This window comes from Chinchilla lanigera, unplaced genomic scaffold, assembly GCF_000276665.1.
Source record: "Chinchilla lanigera isolate Chin_1 unplaced genomic scaffold, ChiLan1.0 scaffold00077, whole genome shotgun sequence".
NCBI classification, from domain to species: Eukaryota; Metazoa; Chordata; class Mammalia; order Rodentia; family Chinchillidae; genus Chinchilla; species Chinchilla lanigera.
Genome location: NW_004955478.1, coordinates 7,721,222 through 7,732,789, shown reverse-complemented (window position 1 = coordinate 7,732,789; position 11,568 = coordinate 7,721,222). Strand labels below are relative to the sequence as shown.

Genomic DNA, 11,568 nt, shown 5'->3' with positions numbered 1-11,568 from the left:
AAAAACAAAAAAAAATAAAAAATAAAAAATAAAAAATAAAATAAAATAAAATGACGCCAGGCTCTAAGCCCAGGAATTCCGACTCCTTCGTCCAGCACGACACGCCTGGGCATGGGGTTTGTGAAAGCTCCCCAAGGGACTCCAGGGGACTCACTTAAGTCAGGGCTGGGAGCACAGCCTCAGGCACACTTCCTCGCTGCAGCTGTGCCCTCACACAGATGTTCCTCTCACTCCTACCCCAACCCCGGCACGGTCCATCTGCTTTAAGAGAAAAGACGTCGAATTTACCTTAGTCAACAAACTGCTCTGACTCAACCAGAGATCAATGACAGCGTCAGGTTCTAGGATTTGGCATAAAATGTTTGCTCAGAAAATGTATGAAAAACTCCAGTGTCCATGACAAACCCTCTTGCAGCCTAGACAATTATTCCTTCGTCTGAAATGGGGGAGGGGCGAGCCACTAAAGGATGAGATGGTTTGAATTATCACAGTCTTCTAACTAAGTCCTCTTCTTCTTCTTTTTTTTTTTATTTTTTTTTGTCTTTTTGAGACAGGGTCTCGCTGTGCAGTTCAGGCTGGCCTTGTGCTCACTTTGTAGCCCAGGCTGGTCTCGAACTCCCAATAATCCTCCTGCCTCAGCTTCTCAGTGCTAGGATTACAGGTGTGCACCACCTCACCCGCCAACAACAGTCTTCTAACTAAGGAAATCATGTTTAATACATAAGCAGAGAACCCTGGATGAAAGTTCATTTTTTTTAAATAGGGAAATGTCATGCTGAGTGAAAAATGAAACAGACACGGAATAATCACAAGCCATTTACCTCAAGGGGTTTGGCAATGGAAAAATTAATCTCATTACTGATATGTGGAAGCATCACGAAGACAGCACACACTCGCACGCCGTGTACCCAAGCAGGTATCCTGGAAGCCCCCCCCCATAAACACACGACCCGTGAGATCCCAGTAAAGAACACACAGCACAGTCAGCTAAGGCTACATCTCCCCGACTGCATCCCCTAAAATTCACCACCCACCTGCCTGACAGCCCCTTGCTTTGTTAGTCTCACTGAGCTCAAAGAGAAATTCAATCCCTGTCTGAGAGTGCATACTCCAGTGGGTACGGCCTACACCACGTCAAATGCCTCAAGATGTGGGTTAAGCCAGGCACAGTCCCTCTGCTCTCTGGCACAAGCCAGCAAGAAAATTCTCTCTCCCTCCCTCCCTCCCTCTCTCCGCACCCGGGGGTAACCTCTGGCTGCTCCTCCCTCCCTCGTTACCCTCTCCTGAGACCCACCTGAGCTAACCTGAGTCTCCCCACTGTGGTCCTAAGACCAGGGGACCACACTCCCCTGTCATCGCAGATGCCAGAAGTGCTTGGGAGGTGGGAGCCCCTACAGAACAGACACGCAAAACTAGCCTGATGCTTCAAGGGTTCTGCCTCTTCAGGATTTCTCAGTGAAGGCTGCGCTCAAAGTAGGAAAGAACAACTTTGGTTCAAGGCTTCTAAGACATGAACTTTCAGTTTTGCTATTTCAGACAAATTGTGGGGTGAGACATTACTGAAAACATGCACCTGCCTAGATATTATTAGACCCCCAAGCAAAGAAATGAGCCCAAACTGTGGATGAGGTTTGGTGACCGCTTTCTTAATCTCCCTTTGCCAGGCCCAATGGTGCACGCCTGTAATCCCAGCACTTGGCAGGCTGAGGCAGGAGAAGCACTGCAAGTTCACGGTCAGCCTTGAACTACAGAGTGAGGCCCTGTCTTAAAAAGCCAACAGCGGGCTGAAGCAGGTGGACTGCTCCAAATTCGAGGCCGGCCTGAGCCGTGCAGTGAGTTCAAGCCCAGCCTGGACTACACAGCAAGACTCTGTCTAAAACAAAACCCAGCACACACGCCTTACTCTCCCCTCTCTCCGGAGCGGCTCCTTACATGTGAAAGCGGTCTGTTCTCCTGGAGGAGCTTCTCAGGTAAAGGCAGCCTTCCCAACTCAAAGCCGCGTCTCGGTACTACTGCAACAAGAGGTAGGAGGCCGCGACTCCCGCTGCAGGAACGAACACTATCCGAGCATCCGCCGGGTGCCTGCGGGCAAGTCTGCCGGATGGCCCCCTCTAGACCCGCGCCTCCTGACAATCGTCTCGCTCTCATCGGGGTGCACCGACTTGTTCCACCAAATGTACCAGAACCTGAGCACTGATGGGCCTGCTCTCCAGCAAGATCGGGTGCAAACCTGCACTCCGCCGCTCACACACGGCCTCGGACAGCGCATCAGCCCTCTCTGGCCTCGGCTGCAGCTGTGCGCTCCAGCCTCTGAGAGGTTAGGGTTCCAACTTGGAAGAGGGGGGGCAAGCCTGCGAGGGGACGGGAGATCCCCCAAATTCCACTCTCCAAGGCTCCAGTGTGCGCCCACTGTCCCGGGGACACGTGCTGTGTTCCTTACGTACAGCTGGGCGGGAGAAAGCGGGACTTCCTGGACCCTGCGGATCCCATCCCATTCTAGAGCCCCTTGGAGGCTAAACGTCTATTCACATACGCTTCTGTAGCTCAAAGCATTTCTGGAATATTTTGGAAACTCCCTTCAAAGGATACAATTTTTTTAATCTCCTAAAAGGGCTGTTCATCGGAGGATGGGTTTCACTTTAACCAACAAGTAAAAAATCGACTCAGAGTCCTCAATAAACTGCACCGTCGACCGAGTAACAAGGGTCAAAACCGTATTGTAGTTCATGCAAAAGCTGCACTAAGTGAAGGCTGGAAGGAACTGGGAAAGGTTTGAGGCTGTATAAGGATCGCGGCTTAAGAATAAATGTGTGGTGTTGTAGGACGGGGGAAAAGGTTAGCACTCCCCTTGACAAGGACGGGAGAGGCCCTTGGGCCTGACAACACGCACACAGCTAAGGCCACCTGCTTCGTGGCATCTGACCACTGTTTTTACCACCTTGTCTGGTGAAACTCTGTACTGTCTCTAATGTTTTATCAAAGAATTATTTTCTTATTCTCTTTAATGGTTTGAGCAATCTTTCATTCTTACATCTGGTAATCTGAGCAATGTAGTTGAGGATAGCGACATGCAATGTAACAACCACGGTTGATTTGTGTTCATTTGTCTTGAGACCCTGTATCACTTTGAATGTTTTTGCTTTGATTTGTTTATGTCTGCGGTACTGGTATTCCGCTACCTTTCTACTTTTGTTCGTTTGTTGCTCATTTACTACTCTCTTTAAAATTTAAAAAAAAAAAAAGAATAAATACGTGCTGCTTTAAAAAGGTTCCCTTCTGGTTAAAGTTGAATTATTAAATGGATTAGATAAGCTATTAAATGATATAACTGAAAAGTCTTTTAAAAGATCCATTTGTATAACATGTTAATTGACTTTGAAGGGTGATTAGTTTGAAAATGACACATTAAGTCCAAGTATGTTTGTAAGAAAAACAAGACAAAACAAAAACACCAAATGCATTGCTTTTATCATCACATTTTATGAACAGCAGCCTCTAAAAGGGACAGGGCATCAACTCTTGATTTATGAACATCCTGAGGCAAAATTTTAAATGGTCTCACAACCCACTATAGGAAGAATCTTATCTGTAGTATACAGCCTCGCCTCAAAACCAAAGTCACAGAATTACCCCGAGGTATTTCAGGGTACTTACAGACACCACATCTGCTAGAAAGCTGATCTGAAACCACTGCAGATCAAATCATGCTGCAAAACAGTTATTTTACAAACCAAAATAAAACGTTCCCCCAATAGCTCTTGGGTATACAGGGTGTCACTGAGACACTGCTGTGGTTTTTTACCTCTTTAAAATATAAAGTCTATGCTGGGTGTGGTGGCACACATCTGTAATCCTAGCATTCTGGGAGGCTGAGGCAGGAGCACTGTGAGTCAAATCCAGCCTGGGCAATTTAGTAACTTAGAAAGATCCTTTCTCAAAATTTAAAAAAAAAAAAAGAAGAAAAAAAGAAAAAGAAGGGCTGGGAATATAGCTCAGTGTGAAGGTCCTGGGTTCAATTCCCAATACCACAAAAATAAATAAATATATATCTAAACATTCCATCCTCACCCAATTTAAAATCCACACTGCTTTAAAAAGAAAGAAAGAAAGAAAGAAAGAAAGGAAGAAGGAAGGAAGGAAGGAAGGAAGGAAGGAAGGAAGGAAGGAAGGAAAAAAGGAAGGGAGGTGAAAGAAAGAAAGAAGGAAAGAAAGAAAGAAAGAAAGAAAGAAAGAAAGAAAGAAAGAAAGAAAGAAAGAAAAAGAAAGAAGAAAGAAAAGAATTTACTTTAAAATGGCTATCACAGCCAGGCAGGGTGATGCATGCCTGTAATCCCAGCTCTTGAGAGGCTGAGGCAGGAGGACTGTCATGAGTTCAAGGCCAGCCTGGACTACACAGTAAGTTCAAGGCCAGCCTGGGCTACATAGCAAGACCTTGTCTCAAAAAATGAAAACAAAACATCCAAGACTGCTTAAGGGGTTCAGAATGTGGCTATAAAAAGGTATATAAAATCAGTAAATTTAGTTCTAGAAACTTATTCAAATCAAATAGTTAAGCAGTTAACACACATTTAAGAGTGAGCAACAAGGAAATTCATCATATTGTTCATTACTATGAAAATTATAAAGAGCTTCAGTATCTAAATGGTTGAATGGTAAAATTATGTATGGTGTATCAATTTAAGGACAGTAAGAATGATTGAAGAACTAACTAAATTTACTGACACAGAAGGATCTATGTGCTTCACTTTAGGGAAGAAAAATACCACTTATATAAATACATGTAGAGGAAAAATTTCTGTAAAGATGTATATTAACTTGGGAGGCTGAGGCAGAAGGATCATTGCAAGTTTGAGACCAGCCTAGGCTACAAAGTCAGCTCAAGGCCAGCCAGAGCCTGTCTCAAAAAGACAAAAAAAAAAAAAAAAAAAAAAAAAGATATATATCAAGATGTTAATAGATTAGCCATCAGAGAAATACAAATCAAAACCACAAGTTACCACTGAGTAAGTGCTAGGGTGACTACAGTAAAAAAGACAATAACAAGTATGGGTGCAGATGTGGAGAAACTGGAACCCTCCTATGTCACAGGAGACAATGTAAAAACATCTGCATTGGAGAACTGCTGCCATTCTTTAAAAGGTCTAACACGAGTGACCACATGACCCAGAAATCCCCTTCCTAGGAACTGGTGAAGCAACATCACTCTCAAGAAAGAGGTAAGGCCGTGGCACATGCCTGTAATCCCAGCACTTGGGAGGTGGAGGCCAGCCTAGGCTACAAGATGAGCTGAAGGCCAGATGATCTGAAACCCTGTTAAAAAAATTCAAAAGAATCAAAAAGCTGTGGATATAGTTCAGTGGCACAGTGCCCGCCTGGTAAGCATAAAGTTGTGAGTTCAATTCCCGGTACCAAAAAAAAAAAAAAAGAGCCACTTTATTTTAGCTGGGCATGGCAGCACATGCCTGTAATCCCAGCACCAGGAAGGCTGAGGCAGGAGGATCGCTGCAAGTTCGAGACCAGCCTGGCTACAAAGTGAGCTCAAGGCCAGCCTGAACTGCCTAGCGAGACCCTGTCTCAAAACAACAACAAAAAAAAGTATACGTCTATTCAAAAATGTATGCATAAACGTTTAGAGCAGTATTAGTCATAACATCCAAAAGTACAAATAACCAAATAGCCATTAACTGGTAAAAAGATAAACAAAATGTATATGCCAGATATGGTGGTGCACATCGGTCATCCCAGCACTCCAGAGGCTGAGGCAGGAGGATCACTGGGAGTTTGAGGTCAGCCTGGGCTACATAATTGAGTTTCAGGCCAGCCTGGACTATACAGTGAGACCCTGTCTTCAAAGGCAGGGGAAAAAGTAGGATATAATATAATAGAATTGAGTGATTAAAAGGAAAGAAGTACTGATAATTGCTGCAACATGGCTGGGTGTAGTGGTGCACACCTGTAATCCCAGCACTTGGGAGGCTGAGGCAGGAGGATTGCTGTGTGTTCAAGGCCAGCCTGGGCTACACAGTGAGTTCAAGGCCAGCCTGAACTACACAAGACAGCCTCAAGAAAACAAAAACAAACAAACAAACAAAAAACAAATAAAGGGCCTGGGATATAGCTCAGTGGCACAAGTGCCTGCCTGGCAAGTACGAAGTCCTGAGTTCAATTCCCGGTACCAAAAAAAAAAAAAGTGCTACAACATGAGTGAGCCTTGGGAATATGATGCTAGATCAAAGAAGCTAGTAACAGTGGGCTGGGGATTTAGCTCAGCGGCACAGCACCTGCCTGGCAAGTGCAAGATTATGAGTTCAATTCCTGGTAGCAGAAGAAAAATGAAAAACAAAAAACAAAAAACAAAACAAAAAAAAAGAAGCTAATAACAGAAGACCACATACTCATTTATATGAAATGTCCAGAATAAATACATGTACAGAGCCAGGAAGCTGAGTAGTTGCCAGCAGGAGTCATGGGGAGAAAAGGTGAGTAACAGCCCATAAAAGGGAGCTTCTTCTGATTATGATGAAAATATTCTAAAACTGACTGTGTGGCTCGGATTATAGGTCAGCGGAGGAGCACTCGCCTGGCCCCTGGGTCTGAGCTCTAGGACTGCAGATAAGAAAGAAACAAACAAAAATTGTGTAACAATGTACAATCCTGTGAATAGACAAAAAGCCCCACTGAATTATATGCTTTCGATGCGTGAATTATACCGTCATAAAAATGTTGAAGATGTTAACAGCGGCAGTGTTTGGGTGTAGGATTATAGGAGGTTTTAATTTAGGCTTGTCCGTCCTTTCTGACTTTTCTACAAAGAATATAATTATTTTGAGTGACTAAAAAAAACTCATGTTATCATACAGAAAACACAAAACAACCAAAACAAAAAAGAAAGAAAGAAAGAAAGAAAGAAAGAAAGAAAGAAATTGAAAAAATAAAAAGGAAATACATCTTTCTTTATACTGTAGTATTAGCGATGACCCCTGTGGCCAGGGGGACAGCAGCTAGGCAAAGCATGGCTTCCTGCCACACCAACCCTGATAGGTTACACTCTCCAACCCGTAGCCAGAAGCTGAAATGCTTGAGGGATGATTTACTAAGGCACTACTATGGTGACACACGTACGGCACACTCAGAACACTTCCTAGCGAGTTACAGGAAACGTTCTGTGAAAAATACACAGCACACGTTTTTACACCGCTGTATCTGCTGTACGTCGGTACATCAATAACGGAGGTAATCCAAAGTGATATGGAGACTGTCTAAAACTAACTTACATTCTAAAAAAGGAATGCAAGCAAGGGAATTCTGATTACTGTTGTTGTTGCTATTATTATTATTAATTCTACTTTTCCAACTGATCTGGTCTGTTGCACCCATTTGAACACTCTCCAGGCTGGGCATGGTGGCGCATGCCTGTAATCCTAGCACTGGGGAGGCTGAGGCAGGATGATTGCACTGAGTTCAAGGCCAGCCTGAGCTACATAGCAAGATCCCATCTCAAAAACAAAACAAAACAGAAAACAAAAACAACAACAACAAAAATAGTGACTGAACATCTCCCTGGTGTGAGGCTCTGAAGCAGCAAGGTCTGAAACCAAAGATGGAATATGGGTAAAGATAACGACAGGAAACAACCCTCAACTTCTGGGAAAATACATCTACCCGGCATATTTATTAATCACAGACCATGATTCACCACCCTTAGTTTTCAAGCCAACATCACAGTCTAATCACATTGCTAGGTTACAGGTCCCTGAGTTATTCGAAAATAATAAAGATGGAATCCATTACAACAACACATTAAGATTTTCCCCCTGTATCATCTCTTTAGAGAGAACAGTGGATCTTTATAAAACACACCAAACACTCAACGTACAGATTATCTTGGATCTTGAAATCAAAAGGGTTTCCAGTGAAAATGAAAAGTTACCCAGTGGTTGGCCATCCCAAGGAACAGAGTAGAAAACCTTTGGTAAGCAAACAACAACATCTCCCAGGCCACGGGGGGCAGAACTATGCTACCCCGTCAACATGAAGATTTCCTGTGGCCCGCTTGGTTTATAGGCAGAAACACAGTCTATCATTTAACTTTCCCAAGAATACCTCTCAAATACATCTTCTCTTGTGCTCTGAAAAGCACTACTATCGCAAAAAGCTGAGTGGGGGTCCAGGGATATAGCCCAGTGGCACAAGTGCCTGCCTGGTAAGTGCAAAGTCTTGTGTTCGATTCCCGGTACCAAAAAATAAAATAAAATAAAAAGCTGAGTGGAGCGGATAAATCAAGGAAACACACATGTATACAACAGTTTAATTTCAGGATCAGCAGTCCTGCAACACACTTAACGAAACATTCTACTCATGGCTATGGTATAAATAGCATCCATGCAGGCCATGCAGGCAGGGGATAACCAAGAAAATGATAAGCAAGGACATGTTGAATTAAAACTCATCTCTCCTGGGGCTGGGGATTTAGCTCAGCGGCACAGCACCTGCCTGGCAAGCACAAGGTCGTGAGTTCGATTCCCGGTACCGGAAGAAAAACAAAAACAACAACAACAAAAAGACTCATCTCTCAGATGTACAATGTGTTTTTATACACACATGGTCCTCGGTTCTCAGTGATTTCTTTCCCCCTCTCCCATCAAATTAAACCACACTGGCTAAATACACTTGATAGATTTCAGCTAAAAACATATTTGACCTCATATGCTGCACATCTTTTTGGTAACAGAGAAGTAGCACCTGAACACCATACAGTGGGGGCTACTGACAGTGATGATATCACACTAACCAACACTAAGGTAAGAGTTGAAGAAGAAAGGAAAAACTCCAGTCTGACTAAAAGACAAGTAAGAAAAGGTGGCACATGCCCTTATCCCAGCACTTATGGGGTAAGGCAGGAGGATTTTTCACAGTTCTTTTCTTTTCTTCCTTCCTTCCTTCTTTCTTTTTTTTTTTTTTGAGACAGGTATCACTGTGCAGTTCAGGCTGGCCTTGAACTCCATACGGAGCCGCCCAGGCTGGCCTTGAACCCGCAGTGATTCTCCTGCCTCTGCCTCCCAAATGCTGGGATTGCAGGCATGTCCTGCCACGCCCCGATTCCCCACAGTTTTGAGGCCAGCCTGGGCTACACACATAGTGAGTTCAGAGCCAGCCTAAACTACACAGCAAGACCCTGTCTCAGGAAAAAAAACCCAGCAACAATGACAGACAGCCTTGAGTGCTCAACAATATTGGTGTTAATTATATTCCGGATCCAGTAGCCTCGGTAGCCTCAAGTCTCACACACTGAAAATCGCAGTAGTGCCTCCAGTGCACTTCTCCCATCATCAAACTACAAGAAATATCATCCAAATATTGCAAAGGCATTCAAAAAATAGTATCTTACAGTAACTATGGTACTCTGGCCAGGAGGTAAAGAATTTACATTTATTATCTAATATGTACAAAGTGGCCACATTCACATGTTTGCTGTCCCCAATCAATGTATCAGGAAACAGAGTCCCTATAAAGTACAATAACTTGCCCGGGGCACAGCTAGCCAGTGACCTGTTAGGGCTCAGGAATGTCTAATCTTACAGTCATTGTATTCTGTACAACAAACAGTACTGGTGCCTGGCGTACATGCCAACTTTGCTATAAATTTCACCTAGAATTTTACAACAATAATTTCTACTTTGGGGCTCAAAACTTTTACTGGGTGAAAAATCTGCAAGTGAAATTCTGACCTTTCACCTAAAAACATTTGCAGTAATCCTAACCTTTTGATAAGAGTCTGGAATATTTTACCATGAATTCTAAGACGTCTGGATTTCTAAATACAATTTGGAAATGTTTACATGTGCTGAAAGGGTAGTCCTAACTAAAGCTAAATAGTTATTTTTGGCTCCTTAGTCTGAGTTACTCAGTAACTAAAACACTAGGATCCAGTAAAAGAGCATCAAATACAGTGATGTGGGAAAGAGAGGCATGTACACCTCGGCACTTGACAGGGGCTGGGGATTTAGCTCAGTGGCAAAAGCGCCTGCCTGGCAAGCGCAAAGTCGTGAGTTCGGTTTCCGGTACCGGAGAAAAACCAAACCAAAACAAAACAAACAAACACCTTGGCACTTGACAAATGGAAGGACCAACTTCATGGCAAATGTTTGGCCGTTCTGTTTACACTCTTACCAGTCAACAGAGGCCAGGCAGGAGTTAATAAATCCAAGGTAAAGTGTTCAAGTTCAAAACCTGAACCTAGTTATAAAAGTGGATTTCTTTTAATTTAACTTACCTCAGTTCTATTATAAGAAATGGGCAAGTTTTCCTTTTCAATAAAAGACCTCAGGCCGGGGATATAGATCAGCGGCACAAGCGCCTGTCTCGCAAGCGCGAGGTCCTGAGTTCAATTCCCGGTACCAAAAATAAAAAAATAAAAGACCTGAATTCAGCCTGGCGTAGTAGCACAAGCCTGTAATCCCAGCACTTGGGAGGCTGAGGCAGGAGGATTGCTGTGAGTTCAAGGCCAGCCTGAGCTGCATAGCAAAACCTGTCTTAACCACCTCCCCCCACAAAAGGTGACCTTATTTATGACTTCACTGGTTTCCAAATTCTTGTTACTCTAAGAGCATTGACAATTATTTCCCAAAAGTGCTTCAGAGTTCAAAAAGTCCGTGCTGTGGCCGGCCTGAAGGTCCCCATGTCACTTCCCCACCTGGACAGATGGTACATGATATGCTACATTAAAGAGAACACAGTACCTTTAACGAGGTCATTACGCAGAACTTGCACAAATGTACCAGACCCACATCCTGAACAATACGTGTTTTTCAAGAAAGCACTTGCTTCTTCCAAACAGAAGATAAAAACCACGTCTGCCCACAAAATGTCCTTGGTGCCCAAACCCATAGCCTGAGCAAAGGTCATAAACAGTTAAATAAACAATGTAAACCGGACCCTATCATTCTTCCCTCCTCCAGAAAAAGATAAAAAGGGCCGGACGTGGTGGTGCATGCCTGTAATCGCAGCAACTGGGAGGCTGAGACAGGAGGATCGCTGTGAGTTCGAGGCCAGGCTGGGGTATAGAGCGAGTTCAAGCCCAGCCTGATTTGCACAGCGAATGCCTGTCTCGAAAAGACCAAGAAGAAAAAAAGATAAGGATAAAAAGACGTTTCTGACGGCCCCACAGTGATCTCTGGTGAGAAGGTAAGTTTCTCATTTTAAAGTTTTCAAGTGGCTTCACCGCTGGCCCATAAGGGGTCTTAAAAGAGTCTCACTCCCACAGTTTAATTTGCTCGACGACGCCTTTGTACAGAAAAGGAAGCCTCTTGCCTCCCAATACCGAGGAACCTGCGGGGCAGGTAAGCGCAATCTGTAGTCTTTCGGTAAAAATGCTAACTTATCTACCACTCCCTGATGAACTCGCTTCCCGGAGTCGCATTTCTAAAAAGTTCAAAGGAGGACTCGAAACTCAGGTCACGGGCTTCCCCGCGATCACAGAGGCTGCAGCCAGGCTGAGCCCAAGCCCACCTGCGCGGAGGGTCCGGCGGGGGGCGGCGGGCGCCGGCCCGGGCCTCCCGGAGACCCCCA

The 11,568-nt window shown here is 44.2% G+C and overlaps 1 protein-coding gene and 1 long non-coding RNA gene across 3 annotated transcripts in view; one reads left to right on the top strand and one right to left on the bottom strand.

The window, feature by feature from the left end:
• The window catches only part of Ern1 (endoplasmic reticulum to nucleus signaling 1), a gene marked incomplete in the record, with an annotated part of 82,999 nt that overhangs the window by 70,873 nt on the left and 558 nt on the right, over positions 1–11,568 (bottom strand).
• Positions 11,072–11,568, top strand: part of LOC106146426 — a 30,978-nt gene continuing 30,481 nt past the window's right edge. For both annotated transcript variants that reach the window (XR_001230849.1, XR_001230848.1), the window contains exons 1-2: positions 11,072–11,184; positions 11,264–11,339. This is a non-coding gene — a long non-coding RNA (uncharacterized LOC106146426). The remainder of the gene's footprint in view (positions 11,185–11,263; positions 11,340–11,568) is intronic.